General features: G+C 37.2%; 1 protein-coding gene across 1 annotated transcript in view; it reads left to right on the top strand.

Annotated features, from left to right (window-relative positions):
- LOC107283624 overlaps positions 1-8,066 on the top strand; it is a 69,039-nt gene that overhangs the window by 49,566 nt on the left and 11,407 nt on the right. The window lies entirely within an intron of this gene.

An 8,066-nucleotide genomic window follows, 5' to 3' on the forward strand; every position in this document is an offset into this window, starting at 1 on the left:
TCGGACCCAGACGTAGCTGAGAATGCCCTGATCACCTATTGGATAGACGAGAAGCTGTGGCCATTGTCAAGCTACATCTCTGTACATTCGGAGAGTGGAAAGCTCTATGCTCTGCAGTCCTTGGACTATGAGGAGTTGAAACTGCTGGAGTTCCAGGTGAGAGCCAAGGATGCTGGAATGCCCTCCTTGTGTGGCAATGTGACTGTTCAGGTCTTTGTGCTGGACGAGAACGACAATGCACCTGCCGTGTCAGGATCATCAGAAGAGAACCTGATTCTTCTAGTGGTCCCTGTGATGCCTGGGCATATTGTAGGCAAGATCCATGCCTTGGATGCAGATTCTGGCTACAATGCGTGGCTCAGGTACGAACTGGTTGAAGAAAGCAGTGTTCCATGGTCTGTGGGCCAGTATAGTGGTGAGGTGAGTACCAAATATCCTCTGGATGAATCAGAAGGAGGCAAAATCCAAAGTGTTCTGGTTCTTGTGAAGGACCATGGGAAGCCTCAGCTCTCAGCCACAGCCACCCTGAGTGTGTCACTGGTGACAAGTACCCAGGACATCAAAAAGTATAATCAACATCCAATATCAGGAGAGACCTTCATGCCCCTGGTGGACTCAATCAACGTCTATCTGATCATTGCCATCTGCTCTGTTTCCAGCCTCTTCTTGCTGGCCACTCTCATCTACGTGGCCCTGCGATGCCATTGCAAGGCAAAGGAATCCATGGTTTATGGCCCTGGCATGGCCACCCTGGTCTGTGCCAGTGAAGTGGGCAGCTGGTCCTATTCCAATCGCCACAGCCACATCCTGGCAGGGGTGAGCACAGAGGCTGGTGCCAAGAGCGACCTCATGATTTTCAGTCCCAACATTCCTGTTTTTGCAAATAACGGGGAACTTAGGAATGGGACAGAATTACTCCCAGATTCAGCTAAAGAGGTGAGTTGGTCTGGTTTTAGAGTTTTTGACATCCATTCAAAATCATATTTCTGCGCTAACAATTTTGGATCATCTTTATACAAAATGTGTCTTTTGATAATCGTTATCCCTAAAATCACAATATATAAATAAAAAGATAGGTAATTCTTATTTCCAGGGAAATATTTTTTGGAATGGGTTGGTAGAAAAAGATCCTTTTCGAAAATGTATTTTATTTAACAGTGACTAGTTTTGTCTTTCAAAAGTAAAAAATAAATAAGATCTTCGCTGCACCCTGCTATTTTGACCTTTTGTTTATAATTCACCTACTGAAAAAAATATTCTGAATTGTTAAATTCTTATTGTTTTTGTTTTTAAAAATTGACATTTCTTTTTTTATTTTTTTTAAATATAAATTAGATAATTTTAATACTTTTAAGTAATTAAAGTACATTTTAATACATTAAAATCCTTTCAAATTAAAAAAATAATCCTTTTCAGTGAAAATGGGAACATAGATTCTGATTTTGCACTACAGGGGAGTCCTTGGTGATTGATTAGTGCAGGAGTGTCAAACTGCCAGTCTGCAGGCCGGATTGCTGGAAAAAAGTCGCGATACGACTGTTCGCAGTTACAACAGTGATGAAAAAGTAACTTTGTGACTAGTCCTCACATTTTTGACTTTCATAGGTCTATAAGGAAAGGAAACCTGAAGGAAGATCATAAGCACAGTAAGTTTTACTTAGCGACCATTTAATTTAATGACTTGAGTTGCCAGTCCTAATTTTGGTTGTTAAACGAGGACTATCTATACATACTTGCATAAAGTAGGTTTGAAATTTTGATAATAAATGAATAGCCAAAATTGGGTGTATTAGTTCTTTTCTAAATCAAGAAATTGATTTGTATATCAATAATCATTCTTCTGTTTATATTTCATCTAATAAACAGATGGGATATTAGTAGTAATACCCTTTCTTCTTTCATTTCTATAAGAACTCCCCAGTAGTATCATAGACACAGTTCATTCAGATAAGAAACTTCTTCACCGACAATAATGCCTCTTTTTAAAAACATTATTTGTGTCTGGACAGGGATTCATCACCATATCAGGCCCTGTGTGGAGCACATTGGGCAGCAAAGGTTTGACCGCTATTTTGATCATTCCCAGCATCTTCGGCTTCGCCCCAAGGGAGATTAGTAGTCTTAAGACCTTCCTCTAAGTGTTTGGTGCCTGGTTTTCCGAGGCCAGCCTGCTTTCCTCTTTTCTCCGGAAGGCATCCAACGTAGTGCAATTTTGGGATGCCAATCTTTAGGCACATGTAAGCTGTGGCCAATAAGCTGCATTTGATGTTCATTCATAGTTCACAATAGGTGTTCTAAATCGGATCTTTGTAGTACGTCTTCATTAGTAATGTCACGATATGAGATCTGGAGGATTACTTTTAAAATATTATTAAGTTGCTAGCTTTAATAAGTTTAATAGGTTTAAAAACATATCTTAGTTGAGGATTGTTGGTTTGTTTGCAATTTTTAATAGTCAAATGTTGATATGTTTCTTACATGGTATGATATATAGCAGTAAGTCTTAAAAACAAAAAACAAAAATGCAAAGCAAAAACTAAAAAGAGAAGCTAAAAACCAAAACAAAGAACTTGTTCCGCCTTGACTTCAAACATATTGAAAATATAGTGTAGAATTCTCTCCCCTCAACTATCCAGGTGGTCCAATACCCAGGGGCTCCTTTTCTACTGCAATGGCTGAGACCAATAAACTTCTCTGGATAAAGAACAGCCTTTTCAGAATCCAGGGGTAAAGAAAAATCACTGGAGAGAAATATATGTTTGATCATCTTTTGCTTTTCTGCCAAACACATTTTGTTAAATTGCCTGGATTTCAGAATTATTGCTGAAAGCAGATCTGAAAAAATAATCACCTTTAAATTTCACTGAAAGTTCTAACTTGCTTAGATGCAAGATATGATCCCATATTGTAGATCTTAAAAATCTATCCCAAAGAAAGCTGGGTTTCTGTACGAATGGAAACAGATGTATATCTAATAAACAGTTTCAATTTCCAACTTGTATTCTAGCTGTAGTGAAAAGATCTTAAGTAGAAATTCCTATATAAGGATAATTATAGATGGATCTTACTTGGCATTGTAAGGAATATTTAAAAATCATATATATTATTTCTGGGAAGTTAGCACTGTAAATATGTCAGTATATCTTTATTTATTTTCAACCCTGACATATTGCCCGCAGAAGCATCAAGCTGCATGATTTCTTTTTTAATGTAAAACTTAATTCTGCCTTTATGTGAAAGAAATAATCAATTCTTTGCTTCATTTACAAAACATTATTTCCCTTATCCAGTACAGTTTTTATCTGCATTAATTCTGTCTTTTTAAAAGAGTATAAATCATGAAAAACAACTTTTAAAGACAAATGCAGCTCTATACAGTTTCCTTCTGTGTAACTTTGTTATGTTACATAACAATTCTATTGTGAGTTAGGAGTTATTCACATATTTCTTTTTTCAGCTCCAACTATTTGTATGTTCTTGTATGAGTGGAATGACTTCTATTTTATTTCTCTTCTTAACTTCAGATCCCAATTTATCACTACAGAGCAGTAATCTAAATGAAGACAGACAAAAGGAAGTAACCTCTTAAACTCATGGGGGAACCAGTTCCTAAATTTGGCATATTACCAAGTAGAAGTTCCTAAACTTATTTCCTAGGAAAGAACTTCACAAAAGCATCAGACACATCTCACCTAGATAAGAATTTAATTCCAGACAATAATAAAGATCTATAAAGCTGTGCAGTTAACCATTGCTAGATATTTATATAACTTCAACTCAGTTCTGAGAAATGCTGAGGCATGGCTTCACATGGAGTGTGGTAAAGTACCACCAAGTTTGAATATGGGCCTTCTTTTCAACATTTTTGTAAGTGATCTGAACAAGGAGATGAAAGAAAATGATAAAATTACAGATGATTTAGGTGGGACAGCTAGTTACATTAAAGGACAGAAATATGATCAGTTTAAAGGTGAACATGAGATAGTAGTGTGTCATAACAATTAAAAAGAAATATAATTTTAGACTGCAATAATTTAAATTTAATTTTCAAGTTATGGAAAGCAGTAATACCACTCTATTCTGCATTGGTTAGACCCACTTGAAGTACTACTATATGTCCAGTTCTGTACAAAACCCCTTTCAAATTTGTGCAAATAAGGTATATGAGAATTATCAAGAGACTTGAAGGAAGGTTTTGGGAGGAAAGATTAAAGAATGTGGGTAAAATTATAGCTCCAGACCCTACTTCAGAGATTGTATCCCAATAATGGCATATTCCAATTTCCATACATAATTTGGGTCAAACCGTTGGTATAAAAAAATGTTAGCTGCTAAAACTAATTATTCACCTGTTATAAATAAAAAAATCATTATATTAATAGCAGATTTAGATGTAGTTGCTTAGTATACTCTATATGTATGGGTGTATGGAGCACATCTCCTTGTTATTTGAAATGATACTGCTGAATTAACTTGTTACTGTAATAATAATAATAATAATAATAATAATATAATAATAATAATAATAGAGTTGGAAGGGACCTTGGAGGTCTTCTAATCCAACTCCCTGCTCAGGCGGGAAACCCTATATACCATTTCAGACAAATGGTTGTCCAATCTCTTCTTAAAAACTTCCAGTGTTGGAGCATTCACAACTTCTGGAGGCAGATTGTTCCACTGATTAATTATTCTGTCAGGAAATTTCTCCTTAGTTCTTGGTTGCTTTTCTCTTTGATTAGTTTCCATCCATTGCTTTTTGTCCTGCCTTCAGGTGCTTTGGAGAATAGCTTCTTCTTTGGAGAATAGCTTCTTGGTGGAGAATAGCTTCTTGAGATATTGGAACACTGCTATCATGTCCCCCCTCATCCTTCTCTTCGTCAAACTAGACATACCCAATTCCAGCAACCGTTCCTTATATGTTTTAGCCAGTCCCCTAATCATCTTTGTTGCTCTTCTCTGTACTCTTTCTAGAGTCTCAACATCTTTTTTACATTGTGGTGACCAAAACTGGATGCAGTATTCCAAGTGTGGCCTTACCAAGGCATTGTAAAGTGGTATTAATACTTCATGTGATCTTGATTCTATCCCTCTGTTAATGCAGCCTAGCACTGTGTTGGCTTTTTTGGCAGCTGCAGCACACTGCTGGCTCATATTTAAGTGATTGTCCACTAGGACTCCGAGATCCCTCTCACAGTTACTACTATTGAGTACAGTACCACCTATACTGTACCTATACATTTGGTTTTTCTTGCCTAAATGTAGAACCTTACTTTTTTCACCATTGAATTTCATTTTGTTAGATAGGGCCCAATGTTCAAGTCTATCAAGATCCTTCTGTATCTTAAGCCTATCTTCTGGAGTGTTGGCTATTCCTGCCAGCTTGGTTCATCTGCAAATTTGATGAGTTCCCCATCTATCCCCTCATCCAAATCATTGATGGAACAGAGCCCTGGGGCATCCCACTACACACTTCCCTCCATATAGATGCAGTTCCATTGAGGACCACACACTGAGTACGGCCGGTCAGCCAGCTATGAATCCATCTGGTGGTAATGCTGTCTAACCCACATTTTTCTATCTTATCAAGTGGTAAGATGTGGTCTACTTTATCAAATGCCTTACTGAAGTCCAGTAAATTATATCCAAGCCTTCCTCTGGTCCACTAATTTTGTCATCTGGTCAAAGAATGCAATAAGATTTGTCTGGCATGATCTGTTTTTGACAAACCCATATTGGCTTTTGGTAATGACTTTGTTTGCCTCTAGGTGTTCACTGATTTGTTGCTTGATTATCTTTTCCAGAATCTTCCCAGGTATTGAGGTCAGGCTGATAGGTCTGTAATTTCCTGGATCCATTTTTTTTCCTTTTTTAAAAATGGAAACTACATCAGCTCTTTTCCAGTCCTCTGGTAGTTCCCCATTGCTCCAAGATCTTTGAAAGATATAGTTCAGTAGTTCTGAGATCACATCTGCCAGTTCCTTGAGAACCTTGGGATGTAATCCATCTGGTCCCGGTGATTTGAACTCATCTAGGATGGACAGGTGCTCACTTACTGTTTTCTTGCCTGTCTTAACTTGTGTTTCTATTCTGTTTTTTACGGTACTGTTTTTGATAGTTGGATATTTTTTCCCTTCGTGTAAAAACAGATGCAAAATACGAGTTAAGTAGTTCTGCTGTCTCCCTGTTGCTTGTCACCATCTTGCCATTTTCTCCCACTAATGGACCAATTGTTTCCTTGATTTTTTCTTGTTTTTTTACATGTTGAAAGAAGCTTTTTTTGTTATTTTTGAGTTTTGTCGCAAGCCTTAGCTTTCCTCACTTCATCTTTGCAGGCTCAGGCTATTTGCTGATATTCTGCCTTAGTTATGTGCTCTTCTTTCCACTTTTTATTCTTGTCCTTTTTGTCTTTCAACTTATCAGAGAGTTCTTTATGCAGCCATGCTGGTTTCTTTTGAGAGCTGTTATTTTTCCTCTTTGTTGGTATTGTGCTAGACTGGCTTTTATAATCTCACTTTTCAAAATGTCCCAAGTTTCTTGAATTGTTTTCCCCTTGAGGATTCTCATCCATAGAATCCTTCCCAAGTTATAAGTTTATTGAAATTAGCTCTGTTAAAGTCCAAGACTAGTTTGACTATGTTCTATTGCTTGTGCTTGCATAATGTTGAATTCCAATATTGCATGATCACTCCCTCCCCCAAGGTTCTTGTGGCTATTTAGTTGTATTTTTTTTAGTTCTATTTGCAAACATTACTTCCCTTTTTTGGAAATCAATAGCTAGTCTGTGTTCTCTGCAATAGGTTTACAATGCTTTTTAAAGATGTATTGGGGTGGAGTTGACAGCTGCATCATCCACATATAGAAGTTGCAAAACATTTTTCTTCTCCTATAACAGTTAATGAAAGTCAGGAATTCATATAAAAATTAAGCAATAAGGGTCCCCAAATATATCCTTGTAGAACCTTTGGATTTGATGTAATTGATTGGGAAGGAAACCCCTAAACTTTGTGTATTTTTGCCAGGAAAACATATTAACACAGCAACATTAGAAATGCAATTTGTGAAGCAAATTTTACTTCCTGAGGCTAGCAAGGAAGCCAGACAAAGATATGCTAATTTATTCAGTGGCACAGAGATGCTGTGCTCATGCAAGATCAAAAACATTGCTTCCCAATATATAATATTTATACACCCTGCATATACTGAAATGGATTGCAGTATATGACAGCGTATTGGATAATACATAAGATGAGATATCTATGAAACATTTATCACATTTCTAAGTACTATGGTAAGTAAGAAGGAAATGGATACATATGCATAGACAAGTGTCCTGAGACAAATTTAGATTTGGCACTACCAGTATATTGCTCCTTTTTTTGAAATTTTGGTTCAAATGTTTCAAGTCAGTCCAGTCTTCTTTTAATGGCATCACAGTCACCTTGAGCAATGGATAAGGGAACAAGAGAGGCAAACAAGTACACTTGCCATCGCTATATATAGAAATAAAAATATCTATCAAGAAATGTATGTTAATACAATGTGTACACAGTAAAAGAAGAATAAATGCATGTATGAGATTTACAAATGAAGCCAAGCACTCTATGTAAAAGTCAATATATTTGAGAATGAAGGTGGAATGATTATTAGAAATTTGTCATGAATACAGAAGGAAAGTTTGTTTCTACAAATTGAAATTCAGTCACAAGAGGTCGCTGTTTCCTAAGAAAACCCTCTAAGTGAAACTGAAAATGCAGAGCTCCTCCCTTAAAGGGACCAACATTCCTGCCAGCCAGATCCACAATGGGATTATTAAAGAAAAGAAAACCAAGAGAAATCTCAACAAGCCAAGATCCAACCTATGAAAGCTTTGCCAGTATGGCTGGGCTACGTGGGCTCCGCTCCTGACCCCTTGAAGGCAAGGTATTTAGAGAAAAAAGAGAAGAGCTTGCGGGGCTGTGCCTGTGTCTGCGATGCTTACCTGGCCGAAGGGGCTGCTGCAGCTGCTTCTGCTCCAGACCGCCTGGAAAATGGGGAGCGGCCAGCTCCATTATTCTGTGCTGGAGGAA

Source organism: Protobothrops mucrosquamatus, unplaced genomic scaffold (genome assembly GCF_001527695.2).
Source record: "Protobothrops mucrosquamatus isolate PMUCROS unplaced genomic scaffold, P.Mucros_1.0 scaffold45, whole genome shotgun sequence".
Taxonomy (NCBI): Eukaryota; Metazoa; Chordata; class Lepidosauria; order Squamata; family Viperidae; genus Protobothrops; species Protobothrops mucrosquamatus.